At 40.5% G+C, this 19,551-nt stretch overlaps 8 non-coding genes across 8 annotated transcripts; all 8 read right to left on the bottom strand.

The window, feature by feature from the left end:
- Positions 1-1,314: 1,314 nt before the first annotated feature.
- On the bottom strand, positions 1,315-1,386 carry TRNAC-GCA (transfer RNA cysteine (anticodon GCA)). The gene has a single exon. It is a non-coding gene; the product is annotated as a tRNA-Cys (tRNA).
- A 2,094-nt stretch (positions 1,387-3,480) lies between these two features.
- On the bottom strand, positions 3,481-3,552 carry TRNAC-GCA (transfer RNA cysteine (anticodon GCA)). The gene has a single exon. It is a non-coding gene; the product is annotated as a tRNA-Cys (tRNA).
- A 2,089-nt stretch (positions 3,553-5,641) lies between these two features.
- TRNAC-GCA (transfer RNA cysteine (anticodon GCA)) lies at positions 5,642-5,713 on the bottom strand. The gene has a single exon. It is a non-coding gene; the product is annotated as a tRNA-Cys (tRNA).
- Positions 5,714-7,805: 2,092 nt separating this feature from the next.
- On the bottom strand, positions 7,806-7,877 carry TRNAC-GCA (transfer RNA cysteine (anticodon GCA)). Its single transcript has one exon. It is a non-coding gene; the product is annotated as a tRNA-Cys (tRNA).
- Positions 7,878-9,965: 2,088 nt separating this feature from the next.
- Positions 9,966-10,037, bottom strand: TRNAC-GCA (transfer RNA cysteine (anticodon GCA)). The gene has a single exon. It is a non-coding gene; the product is annotated as a tRNA-Cys (tRNA).
- Positions 10,038-12,130: 2,093 nt separating this feature from the next.
- TRNAC-GCA (transfer RNA cysteine (anticodon GCA)) lies at positions 12,131-12,202 on the bottom strand. The gene has a single exon. It is a non-coding gene; the product is annotated as a tRNA-Cys (tRNA).
- A 2,092-nt stretch (positions 12,203-14,294) lies between these two features.
- On the bottom strand, positions 14,295-14,366 carry TRNAR-GCG (transfer RNA arginine (anticodon GCG)). The gene has a single exon. It is a non-coding gene; the product is annotated as a tRNA-Arg (tRNA).
- Positions 14,367-16,458: 2,092 nt separating this feature from the next.
- On the bottom strand, positions 16,459-16,530 carry TRNAC-GCA (transfer RNA cysteine (anticodon GCA)). Its single transcript has one exon. It is a non-coding gene; the product is annotated as a tRNA-Cys (tRNA).
- Positions 16,531-19,551: the final 3,021 nt, after the last annotated feature.

Genomic DNA, 19,551 nt, shown 5'->3' on the forward strand with positions numbered 1-19,551 from the left:
AAGCTGTCAGTGACTCAGCCAGTCTAAGCCTCCTAGCTCATTTAAAAATCCACTGCCTCAGACATTGACAGAACACAACTCTAGTGAGGAAAGACTTCTTTTTAACAGTGCTTTGATTAGCAGTACCATACAACTCTCACACAGTCACTATCTCTTCTAATCGATGCAAGTTCACATAGATGTCTTTTAAAATGCAATTTCTGTGTCCCTCACGTGGTAATGTCTTTAACAATGCTATATCTTTGTTTTATGGTAAAACAATTTGATATGGTATACATATTGGACCAGTCTTACTGTACATTCTAGTAACGGTAAGCTGGCGTGATACTAGTGAAACACACTGGAAACAGTACACAGGCCAGTCACAGTGTACCAGCATTTGGGTCCAGTTTTGTCTAGCCGATGTTACCGTACATACTAATTACAGTAAATAGGTGTGCTACTGGAGAAAGATACAAGTAACAGCATGCAGGCATTTGTTTCTTACACATATTACTATCAGTAAGCACACATGCTACTGTCCAAACTCAGTTCTAACACTGCAGAGACTTCTGTTACAGTATAAGGACATTTGTGAAAGCATTACGGGCATACAGTGTCCACACACTCACATCTTTGCTGCTGTACAGGCACACAGTGTTTCTTAAAGCACAACAAATCAGCTGTGCTGTGGTAAAAACAGTGGAATTTAGAAACTTGTGATTTGTTTACCCATGTATTTTTTCTTTGCACCTGCAATTTCTGCTATATGCTCAATTATTAGAAGCAATGCTTGTTAATAAATCCATGCTGTAAAACATTATCTGTGTGCTGCACACTACAGAATGTAGAAAGATGTATTAAAGTACACAGTATCATGCTGTGTACACAAATTTCAATTTGTCTCTGTGTGCCAATGTACGAACTCTTGTTTTACTCGAATTGATCCATGGTGCAGTTACTGGGCGTGAGTGTGAAAACTGTTAATTTTCGCACAACAGTCTTAAGGATGCATATAAAACTTTGAGCTATTTTGTTTAAATAGTCGTTTTAGTGTGAAATACTTTCAATAAATCCCCAAGAATTGTAGAAAGTGATATAGAAAGAAATTGACAGCTTCTTTCATGTGTGAAGGGGGCACCCAGATTGATCCATGGTGCAGTTACTGGGTGTGAGTGTGAAAACTGTTAATTTTCAACAAGAGTCTTAAGGATGCACATAAAACTTTGGGCTATTTTGCTTAATGAGTCGTTTTAGTGTGACATACTTTCCAAAAATCCCCAAGAATTGAAAAAAGCGATACAGAAAGAAATTGACAGCTTCTTTAAAGTATAAAGGGGACACCCGGATTTGAACCAGAGATCTCTAGATCTGCAGTCAAATGCTCTACCACTGACCTATACCCCCTTGTTGTAACATCTGGAACTGGATGGACTAGAAACTGCTGCTGTGGATCTCATCAGAACGGCTTCCTCTTTTATAGGCTGTCTCTATACCACCTGCTGATTTATTAGTCACAGGGTCTGGGACACAGCCTGACTCATGCCCCTGGCTACAAGCTGATGGACACACTCAACACACCTGCTGCTTCACTATTCACACCACAATACATAGCATGACAGCAGGTCCTAGGCCAAGGGTGCCAATTCACTCTCAAGCTTACTCTTGCTTTACTAGTCACAGGGACTTTTATGGAGACCGGCTGCTGGTCCTTTCACACAACCCTCTTACGGACGCAGATAAAACCTAAAACTCTTTTTAATTAGTGGTTTTTCTGTGACATACTTTCGAGAAATCACCAGAAATTGAAATAAGTAAGAGAGAATTTTTTTTTTGTTCCTTAAAAGGAGAAGTGGGAAGCAAGACTTCAACTGGGGACCTCTTGATCTGCAGTCACATACTTTACTGCTGAGCTATACACATCCTCTTTTCCAGAAATATTCCTTCACACACACCTTATTACTGCGTGCAGCAGGCTGTAGAGTGCAGACGTCACATATAATACCATGGACTCTGACTAGCACTGAGTTATACCTACTCTGGGATTCCAGCTGTGGGACTAGCTTACTCTCTTGTCTACTCACCATGCTGGAAGTGAGAGTGAGTCTTACTCTCTTCTGCAATCACTCTGTGCCCTAAATTTCAGTCTTAGTCTCTCGTCTGCTCACTCTCTGCAGTAAGTGTGCAAAGCTGTCAGTGACTCAGCCAGTCTAAGCCTCCTAGCTCATTTAAAAATCCACTGCCTCAGACATTGACAGAACACAACTCTAGTGAGGAAAGACTTCTTTTTAACAGTGCTTTGATTAGCAGTACCATACAACTCTCACACAGTCACTATCTCTTCTAATCGATGCAAGTTCACATAGATGTCTTTTAAAATACAATTTCTGAGTCCCTCACGTGGTAATGTCTTTAACAATGCTATATCTTTGTTTTATGGTAAAACAATTTGATATGGTATACATATTGGACCAGTCTTACTGTACATTCTAGTAACGGTAAGCTGGCGTGATACTAGTGAAACACACTGGAAACAGTACACAGGCCAGTCACAGTGTACCAGCATTTGGGTCCAGTTTTGTCTAGCCGATATTACCTTACATACTAATTACAGTAAATAGGTGTGCTACTGGAGAAAGACACAAGTAACAGCATGCAGGCATTTGTTTCTTACACATATTACTATCAGTAAGCACACATGCTACTGTCCAAACTCAGTTCTAACACTGCAGAGACTTCTGTTACAGTATAAGGACATTTGTGAAAGCATTACGGGCATACAGTGTCCACACACTCACATCTTTGCTGCTGTACAGGCACACAGTGTTTCTTAAAGCACAACAAATCAGCTGTGCTGTGGTAAATACAGTGGAATTTAGAAACTTGTGATTTGTTTACCCACGTATTTTTTCTTTCCACTTGCAATTTCTGCTATATGCTCAATTATTAGAAGCAATGCTTGTTAATAAATCCATGCTGTAAAACATTATCTGTGTGCTGCACAGTACAGAATGTAGAAAGAGGTATTAAAGTACACAGTATCATGCTGTGTACACAAATTTCAATTTGTCTCTGTGTGCCAATGTACGAACTCTTGTTTTACTCGAATTGATCCATGGTGCAGTTACTGGGCGTGAGTGTGAAAACTGGTAATTTTCGCACAACAGTCTTAAGGATGCACATAAAACTTTGAGGTATTTTGTTTAAATAGTCGTTTTAGTGTGATATACTTTCAATAAATCATCAAGAATTGTAGAAAGTGATATAGAAAGAAATTGACAGCTTCTTTCATGTGTGAAGGGGGCACCCAGATTGATCCATGGTGCAGTTATTGGGTGTGAGTGTGAAAACTGTAAATTTTCAACAAGAGTCTTAAGGATGCACATAAAACTTTGAGCTATTTTGCTTAATTAGTCGTTTTAGTGTGAGATACTTTCAAAAAATCCCCAAGAATTGAAAAAAGCGATACAGAAAGAAATTGACAGCTCCTTTAAAGTATTAAGGGGGCACCTGGATTTGAACAAGGGACCTCTTGATCTGCAGTCAAATGCTCTACCACTGAGCTATACCCCCTTGTTGTAATATCTGGAAGTGGATGGACTAGAAACTGCTGCTGTGGATCTCATCAGAACGGCTTCCTCTTTTATAGGCTCTCTATACCACCTGCTGATTTATTAGTCACAGGGTCTGGGACACAGCCTGACTCATGCCCCTGGCTACAAGCTGATGGACACACTCAACACACCTGCTGCTTCACTATTCACACCAAAATACAAAGCATGACAGCAGGTCCTAGGCCAAGGGTGCCAATTCACTCTCAAGCTTACTCTTGCTTCACTAGTCACAGGGACTGCTATGGAGACCGGCTGCTGGTCCTTTCACACAACCCTCTTACGGACGCAGAGAAAACCTAAAACTCTTTTTAATTAGTGGTTTTTCTGTGACTTTCAAGAAATCTCCAGAAATTGAAATAAGTAACAGAGAAGTTTTTTTTTTGTTCCTTAAAAGGAGAAGTGGGAAGCAAGACTTGAAATGGGGACCTCTTGATCTGTAGTCACATACCTTACTGCTGAGTTATACAGATCCTCATTCAAGAATTATGCCTTCACACACACCTTATTACTGCGAGGAGCAGGCTGTAGAGTGCAGACGTCACATATAATACCATGGACTCTGACTAGCACTGAGTTATACCTACTCTGGGATTCCAGCTGTGGGACTAGCTTACTCTCTTGTCTACTCACCATGCTGGAAGTGAGAGTGAGTCTTACTCTCTTCTGCAATCACTCTGTGCCCTAAATTTCAGTCTTAGTCTCTCGTCTGCTCACTCTCTGCAGTAAGTGTGCAAAGCTGTCAGTGACTCAGCCAGTCTAAGCCTCCTAGCTCATTTAAAAATCCACTGCCTCAGACATTGACAGAACACAACTCTAGTGAGGAAAGACTTCTTTTTAACAGTGCTTTGGTTAGCAGTACCATACAACTCTCACACAGTCACTATCTCTTCTAATCGATGCAAGTTCACATAGATGTCTTTTAAAATGCAATTTCTGTGTCCCTCACGTGGTAATGTCTTTAACAATGCTATATCTTTGTTTTATGGTAAAACAATTTGATATGGTATACATATTGGACCAGTCTTACTGTACATTCTAGTAACGGTAAGCTGGCGTGATACTAGTGAAACACACTGGAAACAGTACACAGGCCAGTCACAGTGTACCAGCATTTGGATCCAGATTTGTCTAGCCGATGTTACCTTACATACTAATTACAGTAAATAGGTGTGCTACTGGAGAAAGACACAAGTAACAGCATGCAGGCATTTGTTTCTTACACATATTACTATCAGTAAGCACACATGCTACTGTCCAAACTCAGATCTAAAACTGCAGAGACTTCTGTTACAGTATAAGGACATTTGTGAAAGCATTACGGGCATACAGTGTCCACACACTCACATCTTGGCTGCTGTACAGGCACACAGTGTTTCTTAAAACACAACAAATCAGCTGTGCTGTGGTAAATACAGTGGAATTGAGAAACTTGTGATTTGTTTACCCACATATTTTTTCTTTGCACTTGCAATTTCTGCTATATGCTCAATTATTAGAAGCAATGCTTGTTAATAAATCCATGCCGTAAAACATTATCTGTGTGCTGCACACTACAGAATGTAGAAAGATGTATTAAAGTACACAGTATCATGCTGTGTACACAAATTTCAATTTGTCTCTGTGTGCCAATGTACGAACTCTTGTTTTACTCGAATTGATCCATGGTGCAGTTACTGGGCGTGAGTGTGAAAACTGGTAATTTTCGCACAACAGTCTTAAGGATGCACATAAAACTTTGAGCTATTTTGTTTAAATAGTCGTTTTAGTGTGATATACTTTCAATAAATCATCAAGAATTGTAGAAAGTGATACGAAAAAGAAATTGACAGCTTCTTTCATGTGTGAAGGGGGCACCCAGATTGATCCATGGGGCAGTTATTGGGTGTGAGTGTGAAAACTGTTAATTTTCAACAAGAGTCTTAAGGATGCACATAAAACTTTGAGCTATTTTGCTTAATTAGTCGTTTTAGTGTGACATACTTTCAAAAAATCCCCAAGAATTGAAAAAAGTGATGCAGAAAGAAATTGACAGCTCCTTTAAAGTATTAAGGGGGCACCCGGATTTGAACCAGGGACCTCTTGATCTGCAGTCAAATGCTCTACCACTGAGCTATACCCCCTTGTTGTAATATCTGGAAGTGGATGGACTAGAAACTGCTGCTGTGGATCTCATCAGAACGGCTTCCTCTTTTATAGGCTCTCTATACCACCTGCTGATTTATTAGTCACAGGGTCTGGGACACAGCCTGACTCATGCCCCTGGCTACAAGCTGATGGACACACTCAACACACCTGCTGCTTCACTATTCACACCAAAATACATAGCATGACAGCAGGTCCTAGGCCAAGGGTGCCAATTCACTCTCAAGCTTACTCTTGCTTCACTAGTCACAGGGACTGCTATGGAGACCGGCTGCTGGTCCTTTCACACAACCCTCTTATGGACGCAGAGAAAACCTAAAACTCCTTTTAATTAGTGGTTTTTCTGTGACATACTTTCAAGAAATCTCCAGAAATTGAAATAAGTAACAGAGAAGTTATTTTTTTGTTCCTTAATAGGAGAAGTGGGAAGCAAGACTTGAAATGGGGACCTCTTGATCTGTAGTCATATACCTTACTGCTGAGCTATACAGATCCTCATTCAAGAATTATGCCTTCACACACACCTTATTACTGCGAGGAGCAGGCTGTAGAGTGCAGACGTCACATATAATACCATGGACTCTGACTAGCACTGAGTTATACCTACTCTGGGATTCCAGCTGTGGGACTAGCTTACTCTCTTGTCTACTCACCATGCTGGAAGTGAGAGTGAGTCTTACTCTCTTCTGCAATCACTCTGTGCCCTAAATTTCAGTCTTAGTCTCTCGTCTGCTCACTCTCTGCAGTAAGTGTGCAAAGCTGTCAGTGACTCAGCCAGTCTAAGCCTCCTAGCTCATTTAAAAATCCACTGCCTCAGACATTGACAGAACACAACTCTAGTGAGGAAAGACTTCTTTTTAACAGTGCTTTGATTAGCAGTACCATACAACTCTCACACAGTCACTATCTCTTCTAATCGATGCAAGTTCACATAGATGTCTTTTAAAATGCAATTTCTGAGTCCCTCACGTGGTAATGTCTTTAACAATGCTATATCTTTGTTTTATGGTAAAACAATTTGATATGGTATACATATTGGACCAGTCTTACTGTACATTCTAGTAACGGTAAGCTGGCGTGATACTAGTGAAACACACTGGAAACAGTACACAGGCCAGTCACAGTGTACCAGCATTTGGGTCCAGTTTTGTCTAGCCGATATTACCATACATACTAATAACAGTGAATAGGTGTGCTACTGGAGAAAAACACAAGTAACAGCATGCAGGCATTTGTTTCTTACACATATTACTATCAGTAAGCACACATGCTACTGTCCAAACTCACTTCTAACACTGCAGAGACTTCTGTTACAGTATAAGGACATTTGTGAAAGCATTACGGGCATACAGTGTCCACACACTCACATCTTTGCTGCTGTACAGGCACACAGTGTTTCTTAAAGCACAACAAATCAGCTGTGCTGTGGTAAATACAGTGGAATTTAGAAACTTGTGATTTGTTTACCCACGTATTTTTTCTTTGCACTTGCAATTTCTGCTATATGCTCAATTATTAGAAGCAATGCTTGTTAATAAATCCATGCCGTAAAACATTATCTGTGTGCTGCACACTACAGAATGTAGAAAGATGTATTAAAGTACACAGTATCATGCTGTGTACACAAATTTCAATTTGTCTCTGTGTGCCAATGTACGAACTCTTGTTTTACTCGAATTGATCCATGGTGCAGTTACTGGGCGTGAGTGTGAAAACTGTTAATTTTCGCACAACAGTCTTAAGGATGCACATAAAACTTTGAGGTATTTTGTTTAAATAGTCGTTTTAGTATGATATACTTTCAATAAATCATCAAGAATTGTAGAAAGTGATATAGAAAGAAATTGACAGCTTCTTTCATGTGTGAAGGGGGCACCCAGATTGATCCATGGTGCAGTTATTGGGTGTGAGTGTGAAAACTGTTAATTTTCAACAAGAGTCTTAAGGATGCACATAAAACTTTGAGCTATTTTGCTTAATTAGTCGTTTTAGTGTGAGATACTTTCAAAAAATCCCCAAGAATTGAAAAAAGCGATACAGAAAGAAATTGACAGCTCCTTTAAAGTATTAAGGGGGCACCTGGATTTGAACCAGGGACCTCTTGATCTGCAGTCAAATGCTCTACCACTGAGCTATACCCCCTTGTTGTAATATCTGGAAGTGGATGGACTAGAAACTGCTGCTGTGGATCTCATCAGAACGGCTTCCTCTTTTATAGGCTCTCTATACCACCTGCTGATTTATTAGTCACAGGGTCTGGGACACAGCCTGACTCATGCCCCTGGCTACAAGCTGATGGACACACTCAACACACCTGCTGCTTCACTATTCACACCAAAATACAAAGCATGACAGCAGGTCCTAGGCCAAGGGTGCCAATTCACTCTCAAGCTTACTCTTGCTTCACTAGTCACAGGGACTGCTATGGAGACCGGCTGCTGGTCCTTTCACACAACCCTCTTACGGACGCAGATAAAACCTAAAACTCTTTCTAATTAATGGTTTTTCTGTGACATACTTTCAAGAAATCTCCAGAAATTGAAATAAGTAACAGAGAATTTTTTTTTGTTCCTTAAAAGGAGAAGTGGGAAGGAAGACTTGAACTGGGGACCTCTTGATCTGCAGTCACATACTTTACTGCTGAGCTATACAGATCCTTATTCAAGAAGTATGCTTTCACACACACCTTATTACTGCGAGCAGGAGGCTGTAGAGTGCAGACGTCACATATAATACCATGCACTCTGACTAGCACTGAGTTATACTACTCTGGGATTCCAGCTGTGGGACTAGCTTTCTCTCTTGTCTACTCACCATGCTGGAAGTGAGAGTGAGTCTTACTCTCTTCTGCAATCACTCTGTGCCCTAAATTTCAGTCTTAGTCTCTCGTCTGCTCACTCTCTGCAGTAAGAGTGCAAAGCTGTCATTGACTCAGCCAGTCTAAGCCTCCTAGCTCATTTAAAAATCCACTGCCTCAGACATTGACAGAACACAACTCTAGTGAGGAAAGACTTCTTTTTAACAGTGCTTTGATTAGCAGTACCATACAACTCTCACACAGTCACTATCTCTTCTAATCGATGCAAGTTCACATAGATGTCTTTTAAAATGCAATTTCTGTGTCCCTCACGTGGTAATGTCTTTAACAATGCTATATCTTTGTTTTATGGTAAAACAATTTGATATGGTATACATATTGGACCAGTCTTACTGTACATTCTAGTAACGGTAAGCTGGCGTGATACTAGTGAAACACACTGGAAACAGTACACAGGCCAGTCACAGTGTACCAGCATTTGGGTCCAGTTTTGTCTAGCCGATGTTACCGTACATACTAATTACAGTAAATAGGTGTGCTACTGGAGAAAGATACAAGTAACAGCATGCAGGCATTTGTTTCTTACACATATTACTATCAGTAAGCACACATGCTACTGTCCAAACTCAGTTCTAACACTGCAGAGACTTCTGTTACAGGATAAGGACATTTGTGAAAGCATTACGGGCATACAGTGTCCACACACTCACATCTTTGCTGCTGTACAGGCACACAGTGTTTCTTAAAGCACAACAAATCAGCTGTGCTGTGGTAAAAACAGTGGAATTTAGAAACTTGTGATTTGTTTACCCATGTATTTTTTCTTTGCACCTGCAATTTCTGCTATATGCTCAATTATTAGAAGCAATGCTTGTTAATAAATCCATGCTGTAAAACATTATCTGTGTGCTGCACACTACAGAATGTAGAAAGATGTATTAAAGTACACAGTATCATGCTGTGTACACAAATTTCAATTTGTCTCTGTGTGCCAATGTACGAACTCTTGTTTTACTCGAATTGATCCATGGTGCAGTTACTGGGCGTGAGTGTGAAAACTGTTAATTTTCAACAAGAGTCTTAAGGATGCACATAAAACTTTGAGCTATTTTGTTTAAATAGTCGTTTTAGTGTGAAATACTTTCAATAAATCCCCAAGAATTGTAGAAAGTGATATAGAAAGAAATTGACAGCTTCTTTCATGTGTGAAGGGGGCACCCAGATTGATCCATGGTGCAGTTACTGGGTGTGAGTGTGAAAACTGTTAATTTTCAACAAGAGTCTTAAGGATGCACATAAAACTTTGGGCTATTTTGCTTAATGAGTCGTTTTAGTGTGACATACTTTCCAAAAATCCCCAAGAATTGAAAAAAGCGATACAGAAAGAAATTGACAGCTTCTTTAAAGTATGAAGGGGGGACCCAGATTTGAACCAGAGACCTCTAGATCTGCAGTCAAATGCTCTACCACTGAGCTATACCCCCTTGTTGTAACATCTGGAACTGGATGGACTAGAAACTGCTGCTGTGGATCTCATCAGAACGGCTTCCTCTTTTATAGGCTGTCTCTATACCACCTGCTGATTTATTAGTCACAGGGTCTGGGACACAGCCTGACTCATGCCCCTGGCTACAAGCTGATGGACACACTCAACACACCTGCTGCTTCACTATTCACACCACAATACATAGCATGACAGCAGGTCCTAGGCCAAGGGTGCCAATTCACTCTCAAGCTTACTCTTGCTTCACTAGTCCCAGGGACTGCTATGGAGACCGGCTGCTGGTCCTTTCACACAACCCTCTTACGGACGCAGATAAAACCTAAAACTCTTTTTAATTAGTGGTTTTTCTGTGACATACTTTCGAGAAATCACCAGAAATTGAAATAAGTAACAGATATTTTTTTTTTTGTTCCTTAAAAGGAGAAGTGGGAAGCAAGACTTGATCGGGGGACCTCTTGAGCTGCAGTCACATACTTTACTGCTGAGCTATACACATTCTCTTTCCCATAAATATGCCTTCACACACACCTTATTACTGCGTGCAGCAGGCTGAAGAGTGCAGACGTCATATATAATACCATGGACTCTGACTAGCACTGAGTTATACTTACTCTGGGATTCCAGCTGTGGGACCAGCTTACCCTCTTGTCTACTCACCATGCTGGAAGTGAGAGTGAGTCTTACTCTCTTCTGCAATCACTCTGTGCCCTAAATTTCAGTCTTAGACTCTCGTCTGCTCACTCTCTGCAGTAAGTGTGCAAAGCTGTCAGTGACTCAGCCAGTCTAAGCCTCCTAGCTCATTTAAAAATCCACTGCCTCAGACATTGACAGAACACAACTCTAGTGAGGAAAGACTTCTTTTTAACAGTGCTTTGGTTAGCAGTACCATACAACTCTCAACAGTCACTATCTCTTCTAATCGATGCAAGTTCACATAGATGTCTTTTAAAATGCAATTCCTGTGTCCCTCACGTGGTAATGTCTTTAACAATGCTATATCTTTGTTTTATGGTAAAACAATTTGATATGGTATACATATTGGACCGGTCTTACTGTACATTCTAGTAACGGTAAGCTGGCGTGATACTAGTGAAACACACTGGAAACAGTACACAGGCCAGTCACAGTGTACCAGCATTTGGGTCCAGTTTTGTCTAGCCGATATTACCTTACATGCTAATAACAGTGAATAGGTGTGCTACTGGAGAAAGACACAAGTAACAGCATGCAGGCATTTGTTTCTTACACATATTACTATCAGTAAGCACACATGCTACTGTCCAAACTCAGTTCTAACACTGCAGAGACTTCTGTTACAATATAAGGACATTTGTGAAAGCATTACGGGCATACAGTGTCCACACACTCACATCTTTGCTGCTGTACAGGCACACAGTGTTTCTTAAAGCACAACAAATCAGCTGTGCTGTGGTAAATACAGTGGAATTTAGAAACTCGTGATTTGTTTACCCACGTATTATTTCTTTGCACCTGCAATTTCTACTATATGCTCAATTATTAGAAGCAATGCTTGTTAATAAATCCATGCCGTAAAACATTATCTGTGTGATGCACACTACAGAATGTAGAAAGATGTATTAAAGTACACAGTATCATGCTGTGTACACAAATTTCAATTTGTCCCTGTGTGCCAATGTACGAACTCTTGTTTTACTCGAATTGATCCATGGTGCAGTTACTGGGCGTGAGTGTGAAAACTGGTAATTTTCGCACAACAGTCTTAAGGATGCACATAAAACTTTGAGCTATTTTGTTTAAATAGTCGTTTTAGTGTGATATACTTTCAATAAATCATCAAGAATTGTAGAAAGTGATTTAGAAAGAAATTGACAGCTTCTTTCATGTGTGAAGGGGGCACCCAGATTGATCCATGGTGCAGTTATTGGGTGTGAGTGTGAAAACTGTTAATTTTCAACAAGAGTCTTAAGGATGCACATAAAACTTTGAGCTATTTTGCTTAATTAGTCGTTTTAGTGTGACATACTTTCAAAAAATCCCCAAGAATTGAAAAAAGCGATACAGAAAGATATTGACAGCTCCTTTAAAGTATTAAGGGGGCACCCGGATTTGAACCAGGGACCTCTTGATCTGCAGTCAAATGCTCTACCACTGAGCTATACCCCCTTGTTGTAATATCTGGAAGTGGATGGACTAGAAACTGCTGCTGTGGATCTCATCAGAACGGCTTCCTCTTTTATAGGCTCTCTATACCACCTGCTGATTTATTAGTCACAGGGTCTGGGTCACAGCCTGACTCATGCCCCTGACTACAAGCTGATGGACACACTCAACACACCTGCTGCTTCACTATTCACACCAAAATACAAAGCATGACAGCAGGTCCTAGGCCAAGGGTGCCAATTCACTCTCAAGCTTACTCTTGCTTCACTAGTCACAGGGACTGCTATGGAGACCGGCTGCTGGTCCTTTCACACAACCCTCTTACGGACGCAGAGAAAACCTAAAACTCTTTTTAATTAGTGGTTTTTCTGTGACATACTTTCAAGAAATCTCCAGAAATTGAAATAAGTAACAGAGAAGTTTTTTTTTTGTTCCTTAAGAGGAGAAGTGGGAAGCAAGACTTGAAATGGGGACCTCTTGATCTGTAGTCACATACCTTACTGCTGAGCTATACAGATCCTCATTCAAAAATTATGCCTTCACACACACCTTATTACTGCGAGGAGCAGGCTGTAGAGTGCAGACGTCACATATAATACCATGGACTCTGACTAGCACTGAGTTATACCTACTCTGGGATTCCAGCTGTGGGACTAGCTTACTCTCTTGTCTACTCACCATGCTGGAAGTGAGAGTGAGTCTTACTCTCTTCTGCAATCACTCTGTGCCCTAAATTTCAGTCTTAGTCTCTCGTCTGCTCACTCTCTGCAGTAAGTGTGCAAAGCTGTCAGTGACTCAGCCAGTCTAAGCCTCCTAGCTCATTTAAAAATCCACTGCCTCAGACATTGACAGAACACAACTCTAGTGAGGAAAGACTTCTTTTTAACAGTGCTTTGGTTAGCAGTACCATACAACTCTCACACAGTCACTATCTCTTCTAATCGATGCAAGTTCACATAGATGTCTTTTAAAATGCAATTTCTGTGTCCCTCACGTGGTAATGTCTTTAACAATGCTATATCTTTGTTTTATGGTAAAACAATTTGATATGGTATACATATTGGACCAGTCTTACTGTACATTCTAGTAACGGTAAGCTGGCGTGATACTAGTGAAACACACTGGAAACAGTACACAGGTCAGTCACAGTGTACCAGCATTTGGGTCCAGTTTTGTCTAGCCGATGTTACCTTACATACTAATTACAGTAAATAGGTGTGCTACTGGAGAAAGACACAAGTAACAGCATGCAGGCATTTGTTTCTTACACATATTACTATCAGTAAGCACACATGCTACTGTCCAAACTCAGTTCTAACACTGCAGAGACTTCTGTTACAGTATAAGGACATTTGTGAAAGCATTACGGGCATACAGTGTCCACACACTCACATCTTGGCTGCTGTACAGGCACACAGTGTTTCTTAAAGCACAACAAATCAGCTGTGCTGTGGTAAATACAGTTGAATTTAGAAACTTGTGATTTGTTTACCCATGTATTTTTTCTTCGCACCTGCAATTTCTGCTATATGCTCAATTATTAGAAGCAATGCTTGTTAATAAATCCATGCCGTAAAACATTATCTGTGTGCTGCACATTACAGAATGTAGAGTGATGTATTAAAGTACACAGTACCATGCTGTGTACACAAATTTCAATTTGTCTCTGTGTGCCAATGTACGAACTCTTGTTTTACTCGAATTGATCCATGGTGCAGTTACTGGGCGTGAGTGTGAAAACTGTTAATTTTCGCACAACAGTCTTAAGGATGCACATAAAACTTTGAGGTATTTTGTTCAAATAGTCGTTTTAGTGTGATATACTTTCAATAAATCATCAAGAATTGTAGAAAGTGATATAGAAAGAAATTGACAGCTTCTTTCATGTGTGAAGGGGGCACCCAGATTGATCCATGGTGCAGTTACTGGGTGTGAGTGTGAAAACTGTTAATTTTCAACCAGAGTCTTAAGGATGCACATAAAACTTTGAGTTATTTCGCTTAATTACTCGTTTTAGTGTGACATACTTTCAAAAAATCCCCAAGAATTGAAAAAAGCGATACAGAAAGAAATTGACAGCTTCTTTAAAGTATTAAGGGGGCACCTGGATTTGACCCAAGGACCTCTTGATCCGCAGTCAAATGCTCTACCACTGAGCTGTACCCCCTTGTTGTAATATCTGGAAGTGGATGGACTAGAAACTGCTGCTGTGGATCTCATCCGAACGGCTTCCTCTTTTATAGGCTCTCTATACCACCTGCTGATTTATTAGTCACAGGGTCTGGGACACAGCCTGACTCATGCCCCTGGCTACAAGCTGATGGACACACTCAACACACATGCTGCTTCACTATTCACTCCAAAATACATAGCATGACAGCAGGTCCTAGGCCAAGGGTGCCAATTCACTCTCAAGCTTACTCTTGCTTCACTAGTCACAGGGACTGCTATAGAGACCGGCTGCTGGTCCTTTCACACAACCCTCTTACGGACGCAGATAAAACCTAAAACTCTTTTTAATTAGTGGTTTTTCTGTGACATACTTTCGAGAAATCACCAGAAATTGAAATAAGTAAGAGAGAATTTTTTTTTTGTTCCTTAAAAGGAGAAGTGGGAAGCAAGACTTGAACTGGGGACCTCTTGATCTGCAGTCACATACTTTACTGCTGAGCTATACACATCCTCTTTTCCTGAAATATGCCTTCACACACACCTTATTACTGTGAGCAGCAGGCTGTAGAGTGCAGACGTCACATATAATACCATGGACTCTGACTAGCACTGAGTTATACCTACTCTGGGATTCCAGCTGTGGGACTAGCTTACTCTCTTGTCTACTCACCATGCTGGAAGTGAGAGTGAGTCTTACACTCTTCTGCAATCACTCTGTGCCCTAAATTTCAGTCTTAGTCTCTCGTCTGCTCACTCTCTGCAGTAAGTGTGCAAAGCTGTCAGTGACTCAGCCAGTCTAAGCCTCCTAGCTCATTTAAAAATCCACTGCCTCAGACATTGACAGAACACAACTCTAGTGAGGAAAGACTTCTTTTTAACAGTGCTTTGGTTAGCAGTACCATACAACTCTCACACAGTCACTATCTCTTCTAATCGATGCAAGTTCACATAGATGTCTTTTAAAATGCAATTTCTGTGTCCCTCACGTGGTAATGTCTTTAACAATGCTATATCTTTGTTTTATGGTAAAACAATTTGATATGGTGTACATATTGGACCAGTCTTACTGTACATTCTAGTAACGGTAAGCTGGCGTGATACTAGTGAAACACACTGGAAACAGTACACAGGCCAGTCACAGTGTACCAGCATTTGGGTCCAGTTTTGTCTAGCCGATGTTACCTTACATACTAATTACAGTAAATAGGTGTGCTACTGGAGAAAGACACAAGTAACAGCATGCAGGCATTTGTTTCTTACACATATTACTATCAGTAAGCACACATGCTACTGTCCAAACTCAGTTCTAACACTGCAGAGACTTCTGTTACAGTATAAGGACATTTGTGAAAGCATTACGGGCATACAGTGTCCACACACTCACATCTTGGCTGCTGTACAGGCACACAGTGTTTGTTAAAGCACAACAAATCAGCTGTGCTGTGGTAAATACAGTGGAATTTAGAAACTTGTGATTTGTTTACCCATGTATTTTTTCTTTGCACCTGCAATTTCTGCTATAAGCTCAATTATTAGAAGCAATGCTTGTTAATAAATCCATGCCGTAAAACATTATCTGTGTGCTGCACACTACACAATGTAGAATGATGTATTAAAGTACACAGTACCATGCTGTGTACACAAATTTCAATTTGTCTCTGTGTGCCAATGTACGAACTCTTGTTTTACTCCAATTGATCCATGGTGCAGTTACTGGGCGTGAGTGTGAAAACTGGTAATTTTCGGACAACAGTCTTAAGGATGCACATAAAACTTTGAGGTATTTTGTTTAAATAGTCGTTTTAGTGTGATATACTTTCAATAAATCATCAAGAATTGTAGAAAGTGATATAGAAATAAATTGACAGCTTCTTTCATGTGTGAAGGGGGCACCCAGATTGATCCATGGTGCAGTTATTGGGTGTGAGTGTGAAAACTGTTAATTTTCAACAAGAGTCTTAAGGATGCACATAAAACTTTGAGCTATTTTGATTAGTTAGTCGTTTTAATGTGACATACTTTCAAAAAATCCCCAAGAATTGAAAAAAGCGATACAGAAAGAAATTGACAGCTTCTTTAAAGTATTAAGGGGGCACTTGGATTTGAACCAGGGACCTCTTGATCTGCAGTCAAATGCTCTACCACTGAGCTAAACCCCCTTGTTGTAATATCTGGAAGTGGATGGACTAGAAACTGCTGCTGTGGATCTCATCAGAACGGCTTCCTCTTTTATAGGCTCTCTATACCACCTGCTGATTTATTAGTCACAGGGTCTGGGACACAGCCTGACTCATGCCCCTGGCTACAAGCTGATGGACACACTCGAAAAAACCTGCTGCTTCACTATTCACACCAAAATATATAGCATGACAGCAGGTCCTAGGCCAAGGGTGCCAATTCACTGTCAAGCTTACTCTTGCTTCACTAGTCACAGGGACTGCTATGGAGACCGGCTGCTGGTCCTTTCACACAACCCTCTTACGGACGCAGATAAAACCTAAAACTCTTTTTAATTAGTGGTTTTTCTGTGACATACTTTCGAGAAATCACCAGAAATTGAAATAAGTAAGAGAGAATTTTTTTTTTGTTCCTTAAAAGGAGAAGTGGGAAGCAAGACTTGAACTGGGGACCTCTTGATCTGCAGTGACATACTTTACTGCTGAGCTATACACATCCTCGTTTCCAGAAATATGCCTTCACACACACCTTATTACTGCGTGCAGCAGGCTGTAGAGTGCAGACGTCACATATAATACCATGGACTCTGACTAGCACTGAGTTATACCTACTCTGGGATTCCAGCTGTGGGACTAGCTTACTCTCTTGTCTACTCACCATGCTGGAAGTGAGAGTGAGTCTTACTCTCTTCTGCAATCACTCTGTGCCCTAAATTTCAGTCTTAGTCTCTTGTCTGCTCACTCTCTGCAGTAAGTGTGCAAAGCTGTCAGTGACTCAGCCAGTCTAAGCCTCCTAGCTCATTTAAAAATCCACTGCCTCAGACATTGACAGAACACAACTCTAGTGAGGAAAGACTTCTTTTTAACAGTGCTTTGATTAGCAGTACCATACAACTCTCACACAGTCACTATCTCTTCTAATCGATGCAAGTTCACATAGATGTCTTTTAAAATCTTTTAAAATGCAATTTCTGTGTCCCTCACGTGGTAATGTCTTTAACAATGCTATATCTTTGTTTTATGGTAAAACAATTTGATATGGTATACATATTGGACCAGTCTTACTGTACATTCTAGTAACGGTAAGCTGGCGTGATACTGGTGAAACACACTGGAAACAGTACACAGGCCAGTCACAGTGTACCAGCATTTGGGTCCAGTTTTGTCTAGCCGATGTTACCTTACATACTAATTACAGTAAATAGGTGTGCTACTGCAGAAAGACACAAGTAACAGCATGCAGGCATTTGTTTCTTACACATATTACTATCAGTAAGCACACATGCTACTGTCCAAACTCAGTTCTAACACTGCAGAGACTTCTGTTACAGTATAAGGACATTTGTGAAAGCATTACGGGCATACAGTGTCCACACACTCACATCTTGGCTGCTGTACAGGCACACAGTGTTTCTTAAAGCACAACAAATCAGCTGTGCTGTGGTAAATACAGTGGAATTTAGAAACTTGTGATTTGTTTACCCATGTATTTTTTCTTTGCACCTGCAATTTCTGCTATATGCTCAATTATTAGAAGCAATGCTTGTTAATAAATCCATGCCGTAAAACATTATCTGTGTGCTGCACACTACAGAATGTAGAAAGATGTATTAAAGTACAGAGTATCATGCTGTGTACACAAATTACAATTTGTCTCTGTGTCCCAATGTACGAACTCTTGTTTTACTCGAATTGATCCATTGTGCAGTTACTGGGCGTGAGTGTGAAAACTGTTAATTTTCGCACAACAGTCTTAAGGATGCACATAAAACTTTGAGGTATTTTGTTTAAATAGTCGTTTTAGTGTGATATACTTTCAATAAATCATCAAGAATTGTAGAAAGTGATATAGAAAGAAATTGACAGCTTCTTTCATGTGTGAAGGGGGCACCCAGATTGATCCATGGTGCAGTTACTGGGTGTGAGTGTGAAAACTGTTAATTTTCAACAAGAGTCTTAAGGATGCACATAAAACTTTGAGCTATTTTGCTTAATTAGTCGTTTTAGTGAGAAATACTTTCAAAAAATCCCCAAGAATTGAAAAAAGCAATACAGAAAGAAATTGACAGCTTTTTTAAAGTATTAAGGGGTCACATGGATTTGAACCAGGGACCTCTTGATCTGGAGTCAAATGCTCTACCACTGAGCTATACCCCCTTGTTGTAATATCTGGAACTGGATGGACTAGAAACTTCTGCTGTGGATCTCATCAGAACGGCTTCCTCTTTTATAGGCTGTCTCTATACCACCTGCTGATTTATTAGTCACAGGGTCTGGGACACAGCCTGACTCATGCCCCTGGCTACAAGCTGATGGACACACTCAACACACCTGCTGCTTCACTATTCACACCAAAATACATAGCATGACAGCAGGTCCTAGGCCAAGGGTGCCAATTCACTCTCAAGCTTACTCTTGCTTCACTAGTCACAGGGACTGCTATGAAGACCGGCTGCTGGTCCTTTCACACAACCCTCTTACGGACGCAGAGAAAACCCAAAACTCTTTTAATTAGTGGTTTTTCTGTGACATACTTTCGAGAAATCACCAGAAATTGAAATAAGTAAGAGAGAATTTTTTTTAGTTCCTTAAAAGGAGAAGTGGGAAGCAAGACTTGAACTGGGGACCTCTTGATCTGCAGTCACATACTTTACTGCTGAGCTATACACATCCTCTTTTCCAGAAATATGCCTTCACACACACCTTATTACTGCGTGCAGCAGGCTGTAGAGTGCAGACGTCACATATAATACCATGGACTCTGACTAGCACTGAGTTATACCTACTCTGGGATTCCAGCTGTGGGACTAGCTTACTCTCTTGTCTACTCACCATGCTGGAAGTGAGAGTGAGTCTTACTCTCTTCTGCAATCACTCTGTGCCCTAAATTTCAGTCTTAGTCTCTCGTCTGCTCACTCTCTGCAGTAAGTGTGCAAAGCTGTCAGTGACTCAGCCAGTCTAAGCATCCTAGCTCATTTAAAAATCCACTGCCTCAGACATTGA

The sequence above is a fragment of the Pleurodeles waltl genome, chromosome 4_1, assembly GCF_031143425.1.
Source record: "Pleurodeles waltl isolate 20211129_DDA chromosome 4_1, aPleWal1.hap1.20221129, whole genome shotgun sequence".
In the NCBI taxonomy this organism is placed as follows: domain Eukaryota; kingdom Metazoa; phylum Chordata; class Amphibia; order Caudata; family Salamandridae; genus Pleurodeles; species Pleurodeles waltl.